This window comes from Mytilus californianus, unplaced genomic scaffold (assembly GCF_021869535.1).
Source record: "Mytilus californianus isolate M0D057914Y unplaced genomic scaffold, xbMytCali1.0.p SCAF_56, whole genome shotgun sequence".
Classification (NCBI taxonomy): Eukaryota; Metazoa; Mollusca; class Bivalvia; order Mytilida; family Mytilidae; genus Mytilus; species Mytilus californianus.
Window position 1 is genome coordinate 167,576 of NW_026262708.1, and position 23,702 is coordinate 191,277.

Genomic DNA, 23,702 nt, shown 5'->3' on the forward strand with positions numbered 1-23,702 from the left:
TTTAAAAAAATGTATATGAAGGAAAGATTTTTTTTCTAGATGCCGTATTGGTCATGCTAGAATAGCACACGCATATCTTTTAAAAATGAATTTCAACCAGTTTGTATACCTTGCGATTGCAAGTAAACAATTAAACATATTTTGACTGACTGTTTTGAATTTTCCGAGAACCGGGACAAATTTATTGTTTACGTAAATAATATATGTATGATTTATTTAATAATATTCAGGTTGAAATAAATGTTTCAGTTTTAAAAGTAATTGGTTATATTTCAAAATATGAATCTGATGTAGGTGTTAAGAATTAATTTATTTGTTGAATTGTTATCTGTAAATGAATACTTTCGCTCTGAAATATAGTTTTAGTACATTGAAAGAAATTTTTGTTTGATTTAATATTAGAAATGGCTTTCGCTGCGATATAGCCTTTTTGTGCTGATGCGACGATGATAGTTGTCTAATTCAAGTATGCAGTGATTTGAAAAAAATAACATTGTCAAAAATTACTCTTTAATTAAATCATTCTTTTCAGAAGAAGATGGGAATTTCAAGCGGGATAGTTGCAAAGATAATATACATGGATGCTAAGGAAGGTGAATTAGAATTTAAAGAAATATTATCAATTGTTTATTTTTCCTTCGTTTAAAAAAGTAAGAGCTAAATTTATTTATTGAATAACAAAAATAAAGACCGATTTACTTAATTGATAGCCCTTCAAACTTTTTTTTTTAAAGAAAATTGATATACGTTATTATGTTAAACCTCTTGCTACGGTATTATTAGTCAAGACTCAAGAAAAACTAGATATCAATGAGCAAGCGAAACGTAAGAAAAAGAAATTTATAACATCAACGCTGCCAATTCATTGCACATGGTTCGCATTTCGACAATAACTTCTGATTGACCGTGGCTAACATTTTAAAATAAATGTAAACGAATTAAGAGCTTAACTTATGCATAAAAATTGAAGACTTGCAACAATTCGACACATCTTTTAAACAGAGATAAAACAAATCCATAAAGAAAGCAAAATTGTTTTTTCAAAACTAGAGTATAGATTTACTTATTAATTATTCATTTGAGCAAACGCATATCTTTTGGAAAACAAGACTTTTGTAATTATCCTTCATACGACTTTTTTTTTCCATCTATAAAAATGCCATGTGCAATAAAACACACCCTTTATAGCTGGTGAGAACAGTCTTGCCATGTTCTGCAAAAATATTTTGTCGGTGAGAACAGTCTTGCCAAATTCTGAGATTAATACTTACATTGCTAGTATGAGTAAAAATACAATTCGTCCTTATTTACGGAATGATCAGTCTCTAACAAAGTGAATCTGTTTCACAATTGTTTTTAAACGCCTCAATTTTGAAGGCACAAGCTTTGACTTTTTTGTTCTTTTCAAACTCCATCACATGATTCATAACATACGCGACCGCAAGGGTGACTGGGGATACGTAATATGGTCACTTGGTCTTCTTCCGACCGGAAACGCTTGCCAAATTAGGGCGTCCGTATGGCTGTGCGGGATGAATCAAGTTTGCAGTCACGTCCGGCCAGAATGGGGACGATAAATCCGATGCCTCGTGCCACGCTCTTTGCACGTTAAGAACCCTTGTAACAACTCTTTGAGGGGTCCGTAGGTGGCCTGAAAATTATTGTACCTATCGAATATACCCTCATTTTCTAGTGGCAGTCCAAATTTCCCCGACCATAATCTCGGATGACCTCTATGACAAGACCTTCCTATTGTATTTATTGTTAATTTGTTCTCGTCCTGAACATGCATGAAATTTTTGCCATTGGACGTTAAGCAATCAACAATCAATCAATCATTACATACGCCAATAACTCATTCAACAGCTGAAACATTTAAACTTTCGTTTTCTGGAACTGCTAATATTCAAGATTGATTGATTGTTGGTTGCTTAACGTCCAGTGGCAAATATTTCATGCATATTCAGGACGAGAACAAATTAACAATAAATACAATAGGTAGGTTCTGTAATAGGGGCTTCCGGGATTAAGGTCGGAGAAATTTAGACTGCCACAGGAAATGAGGGTATATTGGATAGGGACAGAAATTTAGCCTTGCAACAGGTCACCTACGGACCCCTCAAAGAGTTGTTGCAAGGGTTCTTAACGTGCAAAGAGCGTGGCACTCTCTTTACACGAGGCATCGGATTTAACGTCCCCATTCTGACCGGACGTGACTACGAATTTGTACATCCCGCACAGCCAAACGGACGCCCCACTTTAGCGAGGGTTTTACCGCCGGTCGGAGGAAGACCAATGGTGACCATATTTCTATTCCCCAGTCACCCTTGGGGGGCTAATATTTAAGAAGTTTCTATTATTATTTATAATACTTTAGTTCAAGACAATGTAAAAGATTGTTATACAAGAGGATTTTTTTCGCATTATGCTTAAAGTAAGATTAAAACATCATAAACAGTTTTTGCAATTATAACTACTAATATCAATGATATATATTAGATATGGAATATCACTAGGGTTGATGATGATTAGAACATAAAAGAGACAAATAGTTACCATTTTTTATATCTTCAGTTTTTCTTTGTCCAGTGTCAACAGATAAAAATGCTTCTCTCAATTTCTTCCTTTGGGATTCATCTGGCCAAAATTACAACTGCTCTGTTGCTTTTAAGGGTGAGGGTTCTACAGCTTGCTTAAACGTAAGGCCAGTGAGACTGCTAAGCTCTATTTAATGCAATTGCCCAAGGCCAAACTAAGGAGTTGCTTGAAATGGTTGTTCAAGAAAGAGTAGTTAAAGCTTCTTCGGTAGACAATGTCAATTTCGATTTACTATAAACAGTCACGAGCTTATACAGTTTATCTCAAGACAATACTTTAAAATAAAATTGAGAATGGAAATGGGGAATGTGTCAAAGAGACAACAACCCGACCATTTCTAAAAGCAAAGACCTTATAAATTAGGAAAACAAATGAGCCATCACTGATTGTTATTGGTTCTTTCATTTTTCCAAACACTTCGGTACAAGTTTTAGGAATGTTGGGGACACACTATGTATTTGCATTGTAAATGTCGTTTGATTTTATTAGAAAATCCCAAATACACCGTTTGGTGGTGCACCTGACAGATGCGGAATGTACAGATAAGGTAATAGGCAACATGTGACATATAATGACATGACTAAAAGGAAATCGCATCGGATAGTTCCTGAATTTATTAATTTGTCTAATTGCTTAATGTTTGAAACAGTAATCGATGTAACAAGGTAAAATTTTCAGTAAACCCTATCGAGTATATATATACTTATATAAGTTTGACTTAGATATTTAAAATAACAAAAAACCGTAAAATTACTCACTTAAGGGCATCAACCCAATAACGGGCTGTCGGATTCGTTTGAAAATTTCAGGGCAGATAAATCCAAATCTGGTGAACGTCTTTCCAATCGGTCAGATTTACTTAAAATGCCTTAGTTTCAGAGATATAAGCCAAAGACTGCATTTTACCCTGATGTTCTATTTTTAACCATGTTGGCTGGAAGACGGGGCCATTGACACACTTTATATGGCGAAATTTCTAGAGAGATCCAACCTTGACGTTCAATCTATGGTTGAATGTCCCCACCTATACATCTTAGGACGATCTATAGTACAGATGATGAACAGTTAAACTTTGTTGCAGAAAGGGTCAACGATCTTATGAACTTAATGCAACCCACATGTATAGGAGGAATAAAAATCACCGATGAACTCAGAATTTTCAGTGATGATGGACCAGCACGCCATTTGATGCCGGCTAGCAGCAAGGAGGCGATTTTTCGTGTATTTTAGGTATTCAAGCATAAGACCACAGAAATCTGCATTGTGAATACAATACTAGCATGAAAAGAGACAGATTTTTATTAAAGATCTCCATTGGAAGAATTTATCTGATAATTCATGCCCTCTATCTCATCTTAAAAAGGATGACATTGCAGAAGAGTTAGACGCTAGGGAATACAACACTAACAGAAAATCTAAATATAGCTTGGAACAACAACTAAAAAATGAACTGAGGGTATTTATATTTCAGTTGACACATTTTGGAAGGGTTCAGTGGGATAAAAAGATGACATTTTACTCTGACAAGATTTCAGGCTTCAGTTAACAAAGACATTTGTATTCTGAAAAATCACTACAAAATATTTTGAAGGATATGAAGAATGAGTGTTATACCCGTTTGATGTAGTGTTTTTAGTAGAAACATGTGTATATGATATGATTATTTCTGAAACTAATCAATGGACAAAATTGTATTCAATGTATTTATAACTTACTTTTTTATTCTTTTTCAGGAAGAATATGAGGCCGACATCAGAACAGGAGGAGTAAAATGCATTAAGACGTTGAACATTTTGTTAATGTACGTTTTGTTATTTCTTATTAATTGTAACTCGGGGGTTCATGCAGTATATATTGTACCACCTCTGTAGTCTTCCGGAACACCGCAAATCTTTTCGGATTACATCGTCAGTTAATTAATTTGGGATGCATAAGTAAAAGCTGTGTTCACATTGGAGATGAGATTAAATGTGAAAAAAAATTACGATCAATCTCAAGGTGAAAGGTATATCTAACATAAATGTTTTCGTTGCTATAGCATATATGTGCTCTTTGCAATAAAGTATTCATTCATCCATATATATGTCCCTGCTTCAAAATAGAAAGGGCATTTTAATAATTTTAATAGTTCGCAGTCCATTTAAAGCATGAACCTATTAAAATTACTTAGGTTTGTAGGTGGGTTTAGCTTTTATTTTCGTTTCAAGATTGAGGAGTACAGTAAGAAAAAATATCAATTCTTGAATGCCCTCATCAAAGTAGAAACAAATTGAAAAACAGAATAAAGATACAGCCATGAAAGCCATACGAATGCCTATAATTGATTATGTTCTCGAAATTTAAAGGGCTTAGCTCATTGTTGAAGACAGTACTGTGACCTATAGTTGTTAGTTGTTAATTTCTGTTTTATTTGGGCACTTGTTAAAAAGAATTGAATCGTAATTTCCTGTCGATATGCACAACTACATAGTATGTCCTTATTATCTAAAAAGGTTTCGTGAAATTCTGTTGTGTGGCTTGAGAGGAGTTGCGATGACAAGAAACAGGACGGACGGACGGACAGACAGACAGTCGGACGGACGGACGGGTCAAAAACATTATACCCTCCGCAACTCGTTGCGTGGGGTATAACTATCAAACATCATCTTGGAATTTTACTTGCTGTTTTCAGAACAAGAGAAAATAACTTTTTATTACTTTTATTTATATCAGATGTAATCCCCTCATATCCTCAGGGTTGACACCCCTCAGATTGATTGATTGTTGGTTGCTTAACGTCCAGTGGCAAATATTTCATGCATATTCAGGACGAGAACAAGTTCACAATAAATACAATAGGTAGGTTCTGTAATAGATTAAGGGATTAAGGTCGGACAAATTTAGACTGCCACTGGAAATGAGGGTATATTGGATAGGGACAGAAATTTAGCCTTGCAACAGGTCACCTACGGACCCCTCAAAGAGTTGTTGCAAGGGTTCTTAACTTGCAAAGAGCGTGGCACTCTCTTTACACGAGGCATCGGATTTTACGTCCCCATTCTGACCGGACGTGGCTGCAAATTTATACATCCCGCACAGCCAAACGGACGCCCCACTTTAGCACGGGTTTTACTGCCGGTCGGAGGAAGACCAATGGTGACCATACTTCTATTCCCCAGTCACCCTTGGGGGTGACACCCCTCAGATATGAGAAGCTTACATCTAAATAATTGCATGTTGATCAGCAGAATAAGTTAACGCTGATTTTATCTATTTTTTTTTTTTCAAAATATTAGCCAAAAATGTGCTTCACCGAGCGAAGCTGGATACGACCGCAGAGGTCCAATCCTGAACAGTTGGGGCAGAAATAGACACAATATTCAAGCTTGATACAGGTCTGAATTTTGATTTTAGTTAAATATTTGACACATTAAAGGTTTCTGTCACAGAATACATGTAGCCAACGTACTTGAAATTAGTTAAATGATTTGAATTTATTTTCAATTGAAGATTTCTTCTTGTTGTTCAATTCACTGTGCTGTTGCACAATACTTATAAAGTAAAAGCAAAATAAATTGTGAGATAAACCTAAAATTTGATAATTAGGATATTACTGGAGCGGCTCATATATTAACTATCTCTTTTCCTGGCACTCCTATATAAGACAGGTGTTTCCCTAGGTATATGTCTCGCCAAAAGTGCGCATGTGACATGGTTGTCAACAAAAGAAAACATGTTTTCAGGGATTTCATTTGATTTCTGGATTATACTGCTTTTAATAATTTAGTTTGGATATACATGTATATGCATTCAATTAAAGGTAGTCGAGCATTTGTATTAAAAAAAGTTTTTCTACCAAAACTTGGTCATGATCGTTCATTGGATATAATCTTGTTCAACCATGCGATACATTGTCAATAAATCAATCAGCTGTCAATATGTCCTATAGCCATTGGAATTCATCCAGCCATGTGATCAAGATATTATTCGCAACTTAAAGCCTTCTATCGTAGTAACATGGTCAGGAAGGTGATAAGCATAATAGAAGCATCAGAGGTTACACTGATTGCAAACGCTCTTGCACGCAAATTAACATTAGTAGATGCAGTTCATCTACTAAAGAAATCTTGGAGTTGTGTCATTACAGCAACTATCATCAACTGCTTCAAGAAAGGTGGCTTCGTTGTTCCTCACCTCAACTTACAAGAAGAGAAGAGTGAAGATGATAGAACTACTTTCACACCACCCGAGATGACCGATGTGAATTCCAATAATTCGTTGACATGGACTTGGACCTCCAAGCCACGGGTATGCCAACTCAAGAAGATATTTGTGATTTTTATATAAGTTTTTATGATAAGCAAACTGGGGTTATCTGTACCTATGGACTTGCTCCCTCATTTATATACATGCTCAAAAAATATTTTTATTTTTTTATCATTTAAAAACTTTATATTGACTGTTTACTTTTAAGGCCTCACCTGACCAGTTAAAAAGAGTCAGGAGCACGGGTGAAGTTGAGCCATCCAAATCTGTTTGTGGAGAAAGCTTGTATCATATCCAAACTGGTGATATTGTACATTTAAGCAATTGCGTTGAAACAGACATGAACCAACAAGTACCAGCTTTTGTCCAACAAGTATTTGTCCAATGAATCCAGCTTAGCCAAGACCATGACCTATGGATTTGTTTACCAATAGTTTTTGACAGCGTTTAACATATTCAGTCATTACTATTGAAATTACAGAGTTACTCTGTGTGTACATGACATTTCGAGGCAGATTAAATGACGTTCACACCAGTTGGCATTTCAGTCGAGAACGAAGAGGGGTCTGCAAGAAGTCATGGTTTTAGATGAGCATAAAGATACGGTAAAGTACCTTACAGGACTACCAGGATATCTAGCTCATATGGAAGCCCATTCTTCAAGTTCGCCGTCAAGTTCAAGATTTATTGATGTTCTTAAGCAGATTAGGTTAGAACAGATGAAGGCCAACAGTAGGGTTGAAACTATGAATAAATGGATAGATGCTCTTTAAGAATGTGATTAAGAATATCAATATGATTTCGATGCAAAATATCGCTTCTATGGGAGGGTATCCCGATTTTTCGAGTGCATACCCCGTCCCGTAAATGATTTTCTGGGATAGTTTTTAAGCAAGTTGGAGGTTTAAAGTTATTTACAGAAAAATTTGTTTATTTAAATTTAGATGTAAATACTCAAAAATTAAAGACTTGTCAACATTTCCTAGAAGTTAATACAACATTTCAATACTGGTATATATGATAGGTTTATTTGAATATTATATTTTCACACGTTAACGGACAGAATTTGGAAAATGAAAATCAATAGTGCAGCTAATAATCATCCTACTATGCTAAAAATGGACAATCGCTAGACTGAAAGGTATCACACCAAACATAAAAAAAACCCCGCACGTATAAGGAACCCATAACTGATAGTGTGATATACCATAATAGATAAACAAAGCAAAACGCATGTGGTAATGAGAATGCGCTATCCCTTGATGCACTTAGCACAAACAATAATAACGAAAACACGCCCAGTAATGACAATCCAGTTTTGATACTACCAATGATAATCAACCTGGGATAAACTTCAATATAGTCCGCATACAATGCAGTGTAAAACACGAACTGTGGGACGCGAGGAACACATTTCAACTTTTGAAACTTCAGTGAACATGGTGGGAACAGCGCAGACATTTGCTGTCAATATTACAATTGTTCAACTTTCCTTTGTTGATAGTTTGCTTAGCTATTCATTTATTTAAAGTAATATTTAAGATCTAAGATGGTCCGATTTTGTTATGGTCCGATTCATCAGGCATCCCTTTTACATGTAGCCCTACATAAATTACTAATATCAGGTTTTGATATATACATTTTGACATATGTGTCATGTAAAGATAGTTAAAGATACTCTGGTTTGTAGGGGATCCAACTGCTATGTTGACTCAAATCCAGAATGAACAACTTGAAGTAGAGGAAGACATTGAAGAAGACAAAAGAAGGACGATATTTACATGTAATGATTGTGGCAGTTGGTTTTTATCCATGCAAAAATATAAAGAACCTGCTTGCTATAGAAAAGATAAATAATTATTACCAAGTCATTTATTTTCAACTGTCAATTTGAATTGACCACGTGGATCACTATGTTACGGAATAACGAGCTAGGGAAGTCAAGAGGGAAATCCAACAAAACGGAAATCTATGAATAATATCACTCTGACACAGGAAAACCAATAAAAACATGACAAAACAAGAACTATAGTACTTGCAATATGAACTCGCACAAAATATAATTTGTTGAGTTTTATTACATAAATAGTTCGTTTATAATATATATAATTAAAAGTTTTACATTTTGTTCAAACACTTCCTGTCTAGAGCCTGTCCAGAACTACCCGAATATTAGTTCCGAACAGAACTTTCCACTTCCTGTCCGATACTACTCCAGAATTACTCGAAAGCTTGTTCGGATCAGGTCACGAATCATGGATTGATTGATTGATTGTTGGTTGCTTAACGTCCAGTGGCAAATATTTCATGCATATTCAGGACGAGAACAAGTTCACAATACACACAATAGGTAGGTCTTGTCATAATAGAGGCCATTTTGGATGATGGGGGGGGGGGGAGGGGAAATTTGGACTGCCACTGGAAAATGAGGGTTGTTGGATAGGGAAAGAAATTTTGCCTTGCAACAGGCCACCTACGGGCCCTCAAAGAGTTGTTGCAAGGGTTCTTCACGTGCAAAGAGCGTGGCACTCTCTTTACACCGGGCATCGGATTTAATACCTCCCACACAGCCAAACGGACGCCCCACTTCGGCAAGCGTTTTACTGCCGGTCGAGAGAAGACCCAAGTGACCATATTTCTATTCCCCAGTCACCCTTGGGGGGGGGGGGGGGGGGGGGGGGGCACGAATCATGAATGGGGCCGATTACTTTGAAATGTAATCGTTTACATTTTCACCGATTTCAAGTGGAATTGATTATATTAGATTAATTTTCTTCAATGAAATCATGATTACTAGTGAGTCCTTATGATTTTATTGTATATTTTGATATCAAAGAAACATTTTTATACATTTATTCTTTACATAAACGAAATATATTTATTGAAAAAATATGTTTTCATTATCATAAATATATACATGTTTGAAGCATTGTCTGTAATAATGCTTATAATTTTTTCTGCAATATTGTAACAAGCAGCTGTCTCTTCATATTCTTGGCGTATATTATCACAGTGTTTCCCCGTAAAACGTTTGCATGATGGACTTCGTGCACCAATCAAGAATGAAGTGACCTGTGATTCCAAATTTACCTTTCATCTGTCGATTAGACCAAAGTCAGACACACACTTTCTGCTAAGCGTATTTTCCTCTTTATATTTGATTGAATATTGCTTGCTTTCTGATGTAATAGTTTGGTGGAAAGATGTTTCCTGCTAGAAAGTTGATATTTTGGATTCAATGATTCAACAACGGCCTTGAATTCAGGACTCTTTACAACTGAGAGTTGTGTTAAATTTACAGCTACAAATGAAACAAAAGCATCTGTAATCTGCATTTGAGAAGCATTACTGGCAGAGTATTTTGAAACTGATGTAGATTTTGTAAAGTTGTTTATATTTGTTTGGGATATCTATGTACCATCTATCGACCATTCAGTCGATTTGTTGTCACTTGCCTAAAAAATGAGTTTTTGTATAGGTACGTTTGATGACTTCATTCTTTCAATTGTTCTTTTCTATCAATATCACAAAAACTGAAGTGGGTAAGAATAGAAATAACAACTTTCAAAATATGTAGAAATAGAGTAAAAAAGAATGTGAATAGACTGTTTAGGACTCCCGCAAATAATTTACATGATATTGAAATTTTGTTTTCTTTTGTAAGAGTTAAGAGACTAATCGTGACATTATTTCTTGACTGGAATCTTTGAATATCTATCCCAATCTCCATTACATCTATATGCATGTCTACATTTCAACAGGATGTATATGAATATAAATACTTGTATATAGCGCGGTCTTTCACTCATATTTTTCAGGCATCATGGATAAAGACATGAGATTATTCTTGAGAAAGCGAACGTTCAAGATGAGATTAATAACAAATTGAATGAAGATAAGGTAATCTTGTTACATAAAGGTCGAAGGCCAATACATGTTTAACCAAGCCTCATTTTATACACTTTATGTACTTATTCCCATTAATGGCCTTTCAGGGGGCAGCTACAAGTATACAATTATTGTATCAAATGAATGACTTCCATTATTGTAATATAGAGTTGGTTGATATTTGCGTAATGTAACATGGTCTGCTTACTGTTCTTTTCCCTCAGACTCTCAACAGACGAACTACATCTGTGAGAGCTGGTTCTGATTTTTACATGTTCAGGGGAAACTAGCTTAGAACAATGCCTTTAATGGTGTATGGCATTGCTGCCGATGTAAAGGCAGGCCGGGCGTTGTTGCCGATGTAGAGGCAGGCCGGGAACAACAACAGGAAAGAAAACCAAACTATAATATCAAGAAACTCGCTATTAATATTATAGCGGCTTGATCAGTTTATATACTAATTTCTGAATGTCCTAGTAACCCTTAACTGATTGCAACAAACAAAAGAATGAATGTTTTATGAGTTATAAATAAAGTTGCTGACGCAGGTTGACCGCTGTCTAACTTCTAAGACCTTATGTTAAACTCTGCCAGACATACAACTGGAGGTCAGTCTGGCATCAGCCGAAGTTTTATAGAACAGATAAGTTCAATAGTTTATTAGAGTACTTATCTGACACATTTGAAACATAAAATCAAAGGAATAATTGTAACGTCATTTATATCTAAAATTTATGTCAAATATCTATCACAATATATCACTCTCCTTAGAAATTTTGGACTCCAAAATTAAATAATTAAAAAAAAAATATTTTAAAGAAATTGCATACAATTTTATGTTAACTATATTAATCTGAAAATGGATTTATAACTTTTAATTATTAACGTAAATAAATAATTAATATCCATATTAAACCTAAAAACAATATAGAAGACAAGCAATTGAGTAGATTGCGATGCAAAAAATAAAATAAAGTATAGTATTTTGTTTTTGATTTTAAGCGATAAAAAAAAACTTGAATCCTCTTTTTTTAAATATTTTTCTCTTTTTTTTTTTTTTTTTTTTTTTCATTTTCGAGACTGCATGTTAATCGTTCTGTTTAATTGGTGTTTTTTTTTTGTAATTCTTTATAAATCAATCGATGTCTATGATGTTACAATATTTTGGTATTAATTTTAAATCGTTGCTCTTGAAAGTTTGTTACCCGCATGCTTACAATTGAACGTCTATTTTTACAGTTAATGAAATTTAATTAAAAATATATGCAAAGTGTTTTAAACAAAATGTTGCAAAAATATATGAAATATGAAAAGACTAGAATAAAACTTTAACAGAATTTGAATTGCTTACTTCAGTCTCTAAGTTACTGTTTAATCGTTTTTATGGCGTTCCTTCTTCTGAGGTTACCCATTATATTAAATATTTGTGGCGTCCCTGCTCCTGAGGTAGCCCTTTATGTTAAGTATTTGTGGCGTCCCTGCTCCTGAGGTAGCCCTTAATATTAAGTATTTGTGTGGCGTCCCTGCTATTCAGGTAGCCTATGCAATATGCTTGCCTATATATATATATATTAAATTATTATTACTTTGTACCGGTATTAGATTATCCAACAGTAAACGGCAACAAGAATTTGTCTAACTTGTTCCTAATAGGTAACTTACAAACAAGGATATTTACTTTATGTAACCCTAAATGAAAGTTGAACCTAATCTTAAAGATGACTGATTGCAAATGATAATATTGACAAGCGTTTGAAATACAAACAAAGTTCTAATTAACATCATTCTGAAAAGTTAAAAAAATAATTTTATAACTTATTTTAACAGTGTTTTAGTTAACTTTTGCTTAAAAATTGACAGACATGAAATGCAATACGATTTGTGAAATGAAAATGAACATTTTGTTTCATAGCTGAAAATTTAAATTTTAAAATTTTGATCTTAAAATAGATTTTAAATAAGCATTTGATGTACTCACAGTTTCGTGAAATATGTTTACAATAAAAATACACAACAATATAACTTTAAAGTTATTAGTGTCACTGATGTTGATAAAAGTTCTTCTTTGAAAATAATGCATTATATATATATATTTTCTTTGATATTCAGCTGGTGTCGTTGTTCAATGGTGTATTCTGATTAATTCACAACTCAATCATTTACTGGAAATACATATGAAATTAAATAGTCCGAACGGTACAAAAATAATGTTCAAATGTAAATATTCCTGTTCGAATTGTCGAAACGCTAGCATGCTGTAAGGTCTGGATGTCGATGTTTGGTGTCAGCTTTTAAAAGTCGTCCAACATTTATTAACGGGCCTCCACCAATTATTGTATCAAATGAATAAACGAATACTCCACCAATTATTGTGTCAAATGTATGAACACCATTTATGGTAATATAGAGTTGGTTGATATTTGCGTAATGTAACATGGTCTGCTTACTGTTCTTTTCCCTCAGACTCTCAACAGACGAACTACATCTGTGAGAGCTGGTTCTGATTTTTACATGTTCAGGGGAAACTAGCTTAGAACAATGCCTTTGATGGTGTATGGCATTGCTGCCGATGTAAAGGCAGGCCGGGCGTTGTTGCCGATGTAGAGGCAGGCCGGGAACAACAACAGGAATGAAAACCAAACTATAAAATCAAGAAACTCGCTATTAATATTATAGCGGCTTGATCAGTTTATATACTAATTTCTGAATGTCCTAGTAACCCTTAACTGATTGCAACAAACAAAAGAATGTATGCTTTATGAGTTATAAATAAAGTTGCTGACGCAGGTTGACCGCTGTCTAACTTCTAAGACCTTATGTTAAACTCTGCCAGACATACAACTGGAGGTCAGTCTGGCATCAGCCGAAGTTTTATAGAACAGATAAGTTCAATAGTTTATTAGAGTACTTATCTGACACATTTGAAACATAAAATCAAAGGAATAATTGTAACGTCATTTATATCCAAAATTTATGTCAAATATCTATCACAATACAATCATAATTCAGTTATATCAATATATACATACAATCTCAATGTGCCTGTAAGAAGCCTGTTACTTTGTGGTTGTCGTAGATTTCTGTCTGTCGTGTTTGTTATTCCTTTATTGTTTTGTAAGTAATCAGGCAAGTTTCACAGGTGTTTATACATTTAAACAGGACTGGTGATAAAAATGATCTTGCGAAAATGACCATGAAACTAAATGCTAGTAAATATATTTTTGGTGTATTAAATATGACACTGTGGATCTTTTTTAAATCCTTGTTCCAAATTAAGGATACAGTAAACGGGCAAAGCCACAGATTGTGGTAAAATTTTGCATACACCTTTGTTCGTTGAACTATAACAGAAAATTGAAAAATAAATGCTTTATCTTTTTCAAATTAAAAAAAAATACTGATTGAATTCTTTCAAAGTAGATTAATATTTGCATAAAAAGAACATAAAATGTTCTTAAATTTGTCTTAAAATCATAAAATCTCTCTACTAAAAAAAAACTTGATGTTGTTGGTACATAAATTTCAAAAGTTGTCTCTTTTAAAACACTTTTACACAATTTGTTCATGAAATTTGCTAACATTTGAAAATTTGACATAAAAATTATCTTCAAAACCTAAACAGTATAACAACCAGTCTTCAGTTTATTTGACAAAACAAATGTGAGAAGTATTTATAATTGTTCAAATTGATATGTTTACTGATAAATTAAAATTATAAGAAATTGAACGATATATGCCATTATATATTAACTCCACGCAATCGAACAGCTGAATTCTGATAGAAGTAGAAAAGCTGTATCGTGATATCCTTAAACTTCTTCAGGTATTTGATTTTGTAGCTGGTTTGACCAGAGACAAGAGCTAGATGATGTGCTAGGCAGTGCACATACAACAACTAAGGGCTGATGGCTTTCAACTGGGTAGCAACCTGGAAAATATTAATACAAATTAGAAAACATGTTGAATACGTAATTTGTTTTTGTATTGAAATTTTACAAATATACTCGGATAAAACTGCAGACAAATAAGATTTGATAGCCTATGGATTATTATTTGATAATAAAAAATATCTTGTCCCTGTTTTCCTTCCAACCATAACTAATGCCCCGTCAGAACCAAAACCAATTAGTTTGCTTGTGTCTAATTGGTGAGAGACCCCAAGGGTGACTGGGGAAACGAAATATGGTCACTTGGTCTTCTCCCTACCGGCAGTAAAACGCTTGCCGAAGTGGGGCGTCCGTTTAACTGTGCGGGATGTATCAAGTTCGCAGTCACGTCCGGTCAGAATGGGGACGTTAAATCCGATGCCTCGTGTAAAGAGAGTGCCACGCTCTTTGCACGTGAAGAACCCTTGCAACAACTCTTTGAGGGGTCCGTAGGTGGCCTGTTGCAAGGCAAAATTTCTGTCCCTATCCAATATACCCTCATTTTCCAGTGGCAGTCCAAATTTCCCTGACCATCATCCCAGATGGCCTCTATTATGACAAGACCTACCTATTGTATTAATTGTTAACTTGCTCTCGTCCTGAACATGCATGAAATATTTGCCACTGGACGTAAAGCAACCAACAATCAATCAACTAATCTAATTGGTGAGTTGTGAAGAAGTTCTTAAGTGCTGTCGAGATCGTATCTACTTTGCCATCTGGTAGATCAATGTGATGTAGGAAAGTTGTCTTGAGTTCCATGTTTGGTGTGAAGTATCTTGCCATGAGTGTCATCTGCTTAACAATAGCAATATCTGTAGTTTCATCATTAAGTATTGAGTAGTAGGAGCTGTTGTTCAGTCTGTCAAGAACTGACTTTATCACTCCAATCATTTCTTAATATGTGTAGAAAGTCGCACCACTTATCTATTATATCGTTGTCGTTAAATTTCTTCGATGCAATTCCAGCTTTATTGTTGATCTTCGCATGATATCAAAATCAATTAAATTGCATTGGAAGGAGCATCTAGGTCTTTCATTGTATCATCATCCTCTTGTTTGGCAACCTCTAAGGCTGCATCTGATATGAGATCAAAGGAAAAAGGTGCTAAATTTTAAAACGTCTTTTTATCAATTTCTTTAAAATTAGAAGAGACCCTTTGTAGATTACTGGTGTGCTTCTCTTTGGTTATGTGCTATTTATTTTTCATTTCAATCATCAGAGGCTTAGTTCTTGTGGCCTGAAGAGTTAAAATTCTCGTAACCTGATATTGCTATGTAGAGGACAACACATGCATAATCACCATTACATAATCGAAAATCTTACTTCAACAGAAAGCAGTTTCACTTAGTGGTGCTTCAAGGTGTTTATACGGAAGATTTGAAATTAATTGACATAAATGTAGGTTGGCCGGGACGTGTCCATGACGCTAAAGTATTTAGAAATTCAGGTTTATATGAAAATGGATTCCAGAAATGTGGCAATGGTCGCTATCATCTATTGGGAGATGCAGCATATCCTTTAAAAGAGTGGCTCTTAACTCCATACAGACATATATCACAACAACAAACTCGTTGTAATGTTGCATTGTCATCAAAACGCCAGGTAATTGAGAGATGTTTCGGCATGCTCAAAGGAAGATTTAGAAGACTAAAATACATTAACATGAAATCCATGAGAGAAATTTGCCAGACAATCATTGCATGCTGCATTTGCACAACATATGCATTATTGAACATGACATTATTGAGGAAATCTTCAATGATGTAGTTGTTCCAGCTCAAAATTTTGTACCTGGTATCGCTGGATTATTTGAGAATGATGCACAAGGCCAGTTGAAAAGAATGAACATTACAAACAGAATGTAAATCTCCCAACATGGACTATGTGATGAATTTAGAAATGGTAATCTTCCTTTAATAAAAATCATGAAATATATGGTATATTAGTTTGTCCACACAAAATTATGCCAGTCTTACCTAAATGGGGGTCTAGATTAAAAGCCATAAAAGGTTTTTAATTATTTGTCAAAAGTATTGTTAATATCCGTTTATTCATATTGTGTCATATATCAAACTTGTTCATTCAGTGTTTTGGGAATAAGTCATTTTGATCGAGTTAAGCCATTTCAATTGATATTTTATTATTTATAAAAAAGAAGATATGGTATGATTGCCAATGAGACAACTCTCCACAAGAGACCAAATGACACAGAAATTAACAACAAATACAAATTAACAACAATTGTCTTTTTAAGTTGTAATGTTACACCTCTGTGTCAGGTTATGGTGAAGGTTAGCGCATGTTAAAACGTTTAAACTCGCTGCATTTTTATGCATATGTACTAAGTCAGGAGCCTGTTGTTCAGTGGTTGTTGTTTGTTTGTGTGGTTTAAAGTGTTTCTTGTTTTTTATATAGATTATACCATAGGTTTTCCTGTTTGAATTGATTTACATTAGTCATTTTGGGGTCCGTTATAGCTTGCTGTACTTGTGAGACTGGTTGAAGACCCTTCTTTGACCTATACGTGTATAGTTTTTACACATTGTGACTTGGACGGATATTTGTCTCATTGGAACTCATACATATGTACCACATCTTCTTATTTATATATTACTAGAACACATCCGTGATATCGCGGGTCCGTCACTGAATTAAAGTATATAACTATGCGTATGCCTTATTTTAGTATTGGTATTGTCATGTGATAAAGTCCTACCGATTATAAGATGCACAGTTTTCTCTGCTTTCAAAATCTTTCTGTTTGAACCCGTCGACCTGGAACCTATCAATTATTGGTAATATTAATTATTTGGAAAACAAAAGGGCCTGGAATGGAGTATTTTTTAATCAACAGCATTGTTCAATATTAGTTATAAATAAAGTTGAATTCTTTGAATTGCTGTTTTACGTCATGCCGGCTAACAAATTGAAAACTGTAACGTCTATAAGCCTTATTTCAAATCCAGATTTTTAGTATTCGTATTGTCATCTTAGAAAGTCATACTGATTAAAATACTACAACAGGGAACAATGTGACAATGATTGAATTTAGTTGTGCCAACCCTGTGATTATGACCCGTGTATATAGCAAAATCTTAAATACACCTTTTGGTGGTGCGCCTGTCAGATGCGGAACGTACAGATAAGGTAATAGGTAACAGGTGAATATACTATCGGTACCGGTATCGGATTCGACCCGGAACTTGTTAACTATTGGCAATATTAATTATGTGGAAAACAAAAGGGTCTGGAGTGGTGATTGATTGATTGATTGTTGGTTGCTTAACGTCCAGTGGCAAATATTTCATGCATATTCAGGACGAGAACAAGTTCACAATAAATACAATAGGTAGGTTCTGTAATAGATTAAGGGATTAAGGTCGGAGAAATTTAGACTGCCACGGGAAATGAGGGTATATTGGATAGGGACAGAAATTTAGCCTTGCAACAGGTCACCTACGGACCCCTCAAAGAGTTGTTGCAAGGGTTCTTAACGTGCAAAGAGCGTGGCACTCTCTTTACACGAGACATCGGATTTAACGTCCCCATTCTGACCGGACGTGGCTGCAAATTTGTACATCCCGCACAGCCAAACGGACGCCCCACTTTAGCAAGGGTTTTACTGCCGGTCGGAGGAAGACCAATGGTGACCATACTTCTATTCCCCAGTCACCCTTGGGGAAGTCTGGAGTGGTGTAATTTTTAATCAACACCATTGTCATATATTGGCTATATATAAAGTTGAATTCTTTGATTTGTCGTTTTTACCCCATGACGGCTGATAGATTAGACGTCGTTATTTTTTGTATTATAGATAATACCTATTTAAAAATTAAAAATGGGTCACAGGGCTTTTTTTCAATTTTGTCAGTGTAGCTCCAGCATTAAACTTTGAGAGCTTAAAACAAATATTAACAGACAATACCATGAACAATAAACAAACTTAAAGATAAAAAAGAAGAGCAACGGTAAGATGCAAACAGACATGTTCAAGGATACCAGTCTTAATTTGACAAATTTGCTAAAGCAGTATAATCGTGAAGCGCATTAACATACAATGTTTCACAACTAGCTGAATCCCAGGTAGAGCCTTCTTCTTCGCAGCTAAGGTCGAGACAGAGCCCTCAAATTCCAACAATTGTGGTTATACAGTATGGAGGTTTGCAGTGTATTGCAAGGGTTAGTTCTATGACAGAACTGTACAATGTGGTTACAGAACGATTCCCTGAAAGTTGGAATGTTTCACTGATCTGTGAAGGAACAGTCTTAGATGACAGTGTATGCTTTGACCTATTAGGTCACCGTCCTCACATTGAGGTGAGGCGCCTTCAGTAGTTAAATTGTCATAACAGAACAGTTTTCCCAGTTTGGGATTTAACGCCTTTAGTACTGTGTTGAGTGTGAACCATAGTTTTATTTTATGTGATTTTTATTTTTTATCTTTTGTTCACACACTCACATGTAAAGTGTACAATATGTTAAATAGTTGCAACTGATAATTAGAGTGGTGTCATGTCCCAGATAAATAATTAAATTGTAGTTAAACTAACTATTACAGTAATAAAATAGTTAAATGTATCCTTATATAGAGGCACTATATAGGTGGGATTTTTGACAAGAGTCAAATTATTTATGGTCATGTACATCCTTCCCAGTTTTGGAATTATAGCCCTATAGTATTTAGTAGGTTGTAAAAGGTGTATAAGGATATACATATTAGTTAGTTTCATTTGGAAATTCAGGGCGGTATTAATGAACTTGTCATTTGGACATTGAGATAGTTTTATATTCTGAAGTATGATTTTCGTCAGTTCAGGTCTGAACAGTTGATACATGTACATGCATGTGAACATTACACAGAGTCAGGGATTTTAGACGTGTTGAGCACGCAGTTTATCGTCTTGTAGTGAGACCCGTGTCCAGGACTTTAGAAGTTGGAATAGCATATGGCTATGGTCGACGTGGAGTTCGGCTGTTATTTGTCCTGAAGAACCTGTTGAGGTTGGCACCCTGTAGCAAATCTGGTGTGTAAACTGTTGGGAGTTTGGTACTCCATGGATAAGATAGCTGTTCAGAGCTGGATTTTCATATGTTTATGTTAACAGGGGTAATTTTTTTTTCTATGGGAAAGATTTAGTTTTCTCAATTTTCCCCTTATCCAGGATTTAGGGGGGTGGATAATTTAGATACCCTGTGTCATGGTTGAGTACTAAAAGACGCTACCAGTCTTCCCCTGGGGAGTTTAAGTAAGATTATACAGTCGTTTTTGTCGGAACTGTATTTCCTCCTTTGTAAGATGGAAGGGGTGTAGTGTAATTGCCCCGTAGTTCTAGGGGGTTTCCCCAACCTGTCACAAGGGAACTGGTACATCACCGAGGGATCCGAAGGGACACATGACGCAAGGGTAACAGTTGGGTACTTCCAGCCTCTTCTTCGAGTGCATCCCTCTCTTACCACGGAACGAGCAAGGCAATGCGCCTGATATCTGGGACCTGACGAGGTTAGCTGGGACAGACACCTTGTAGGAAGGTAAGGGCACTCTAACACTAAGCATAGCTTGCATTAGCCACTGTGGTAACCGTAGAGCTCAGCGAGACAGGCCAAATAACACTTTATCAGTTTAACATAATAAAACAGCTGAACAATAATCCTGATCTCACGAACACAATATCATCTCAACTCTTCTAACTAGAAGATTTAACTTACCACTACACACGCTAAATATAGTCCAACTCAGGTTAATATTAACGTACACACGCATACTAATTATTAAAGTTATATATCTTCACATGTTGTCAATTGCTTTTGTTTTAAATGTTCATTAATTTCCTTAGTAACAGCAGCCACAACAATGTTAATATTAATATCCGCCGGGTTTAAATTGTTAGAATATTCAATTGACGTGTCTCTATTTACCACTTTACGGCCATCCGTTAGATTTACCGTTGTTGCTTCCAGTTTTATGATAATTGTTTTCGTCCGGTTCTACTGTCCCATTCTTTTTGTCATTGTATTTGCGATTTTCATCACGTTCCGTGTCGTCCAATTCTGGTTCAGTAATAAATTCGTCCAATGAAATGTCCTCTAGAAAATCTGGCATTTCACTGAATGTCGGTTCCTGGCGTATCGTGAAACATTGATTCTTTTTCCATCAAATTTCCATGAGCATAATAGCTGCTCTACTTCTGTATAGATACTGTAAGAGTGTCTGTTGTTTCTGTTTCCCTATGAAATTTTCTTGTGTTTCTCCTGAAGTGGCTCTTTCTGCTAAATGTTGTATGGCAAATCAAACATTTAATCCGTTCTGTTTTTTAATTTGCTGAATGCACTTCCTTAATATATATTTTTTATGATTTATTACAACTATACCATTTATAACAATGTTCACACATAATCCTATTTTCTGAATCTTTTCTATCCATTGTTATTTCATAAATTATTTGTGAATACATTTTGTGTATTGTCTGATCGATAACGCATAGGTATTCTGACAATTCTCCCGCGCTTTGTCTTTAATATAGGTGGTGTCACTGATTTTGAATGGTCCCCGGTACCGTCCGGGGTTTCCGATGTTTTATTCAATAAATTGTTCGGCGGTCCCAATGTTTTATTCAAAGAATTGTTCGGGGGTTCCAATATTTAATCCAAGGAAGCGTTTGGGGGTTACAATGTTTTATTCAAAGGATTGTCCGGCGGTTCCAATGTTTTATTCAAAGAATTGTCCGGCGGTCTCAATGTTTAATATAAAGAATTGTCCGGCGGTTCCAATGTTTTATCCACAGAATTGTTCGGGGGTTCCAATATTTAATCCAAGGAAGCGTTTGGGGGTTACAATGTTTTATTCATAGAATTGTCCGGCGGTCCCAATGTTTTATTCAAAGAATTGTCCGGCGGTCTCAATGTTTAATATAAAGAATTGTCCGGCGGTTCCAATGTTTTATCCACAGAATTTTCCGGTGGTCCTAATGTTTTATCCACAGAATTTTTTCGGCGTTCCAAATGTTTTATCTGTTTGATATTCATCTGATTGCACGAGGGTCGGCTCGGTGTCATGATTATTTTCTGATGCATCATTTCTCTGTTTTTTTCATGTTCACTGTCGAAAGTATTTATCACTGGTGGTTGGGCGTGTAAGATTGTTTTCTCTGGTTTAATTCACGAAAGAGCGAGGCGAAATAATTTTGAGGTAAAAATTATTAACATATTCTTCTCAAGTGAGTGCAATGAAGATTTCTTGCCAAGCGAAGCGTGGGGAGAAATATTGTCTGGTAAAATTAGCGAGAAATCGAATCATCATAATTAACAAGAAACCTGTGAGCTTCTATTCAGACGGACGGACAAGGGTAAAACTAAATGCCCCCTTCACTACAGCGGGCATAATAAACAAAATCGATCAATTGTGAACTGATGTCAAACTTTTCACGAGAGACAAACTTATCTACTGATTTTAAATTCTGCTAACTTGTGTAGCTTTTATAGCATGACCTATGGTACCTAAATACGGATTATTCACTTGCTGTTTCATTGCAGAATTCATTCTAATAACTTAACAAATCACCACGTCTTTGCGCTGCAGCATTTATCAGACTTTTCTTTCCAGATTCTGTGGATGTTATTAAAATGTCATCAACAATCGAATCACAGATAAGGCCTTTATCATCACAAACTTCTACTCTCCTTTTTTTGGCATCTGGCGGGACCAGTTTTAACGAGACTGCTAAATTGTCTATTTGATTGGATAAAAAACAAATCAAACCCACCGGAAAACCAAACGAACCCTTCAATGATATTTGTTTTCCTAGTTCAATTCAACAAAAACTAATAAACAATAATACCAAACAACATAAATTAATCACAAGGCTTTGGAATTTATAAAATAAAGAAGAAATATGCTTGAAAATGACTACAAATGACCGTCGCTAAATCGCTAGATGTGGGACAGTATCTAGAAACCACAACAATTTGTGACAAATATTCGGACTAGAAATCTGGATAAAAAGCAGATATTTAGCCAAATATTTATCTTATTAGGAATTAACTTCAAAAAGTAAATCGGGTCGATTGAAGTATTAGACAGCGGCTTCACTGTAATCAATTTCTAAGGTTTGAATTTGAACAAATACACTAAAATTTAATTCTATGGCTCAAACATTTGGAAAATGTATTGCATAATTATTAACCGAAAAATAACCACACAAAAAGAACTAATTGAAATGGCTAACTGACGCTTTTTTAACATACAATATACTATTGATCCAGATTGAAACAATAAAATCGGGAACTAGTTTCACAAAGTTGTCCAAGAAAGAAGTAGTGCATTAATATATTGATTTTTCCTACGCTGTTTTGTAAGAGAAGACAAAGCGATTGGTGTTTTTCGTCAACGGTATTCGACATGTAATATAAAAAGACGTGGTATGAATGCCAATGAGACAACTCCCCTTCCAAAACACACTGTTGTCAAAGTAAGCAATTACAGGTGACACGGAGTACAATTTTTATAGTTCTGTTCATTAATTTTATTTATATTCATATAATTTATATATATATATTCATAGTGGGAAAAGAATGGATCACAGAGAAAAACGTTGCAGCTCATGGAGACTGCACGAGGAATTCAACCAAGAACAACACACTGGCTTTTGTCAGATCTTAAACAGCAACACCAGTACAAAATGAAGAAAAAGAAAAACAATATCTGAGAATAATTCCCTTTTCCAAAAGTAAACCTTCTTGATTCATCAATACATATTACTAGGAATGTGATATTTTGTATGTTTTATTCATTGATTTTATTATTACCAGAAAAGAAGCGTAACTTTTATCATCGTTATATAAATTTTAAGTTTGATAATGTTTTTATGTTAAATGACTGTAAGCATATAATATACCTACCGCAGTAGACTTATTACCGGATTTGAACTTACGTGAGCAACACGACGGATGCCACATGTAGAGCAGGATTTGCTTAACCTTTCTGAGCATCTGCGACCACCGCCAGTTTTTTGTGGGGTTGGTGTTGCTAAGTCTTTTCAGGTTGG

At 35.0% G+C, this 23,702-nt stretch overlaps 1 long non-coding RNA gene across 1 annotated transcript; it reads left to right on the top strand.

The window, feature by feature from the left end:
- The first annotated feature begins 532 nt into the window (after window positions 1–532).
- Window positions 533–23,384, top strand: LOC127703929 (uncharacterized). The gene is made up of 4 exons (XR_007983130.1): window positions 533–593; window positions 4,332–4,399; window positions 10,662–10,743; window positions 23,220–23,384. It is a non-coding gene; the product is annotated as an uncharacterized LOC127703929 (long non-coding RNA).
- The last annotated feature ends 318 nt before the right edge of the window (window positions 23,385–23,702 follow it).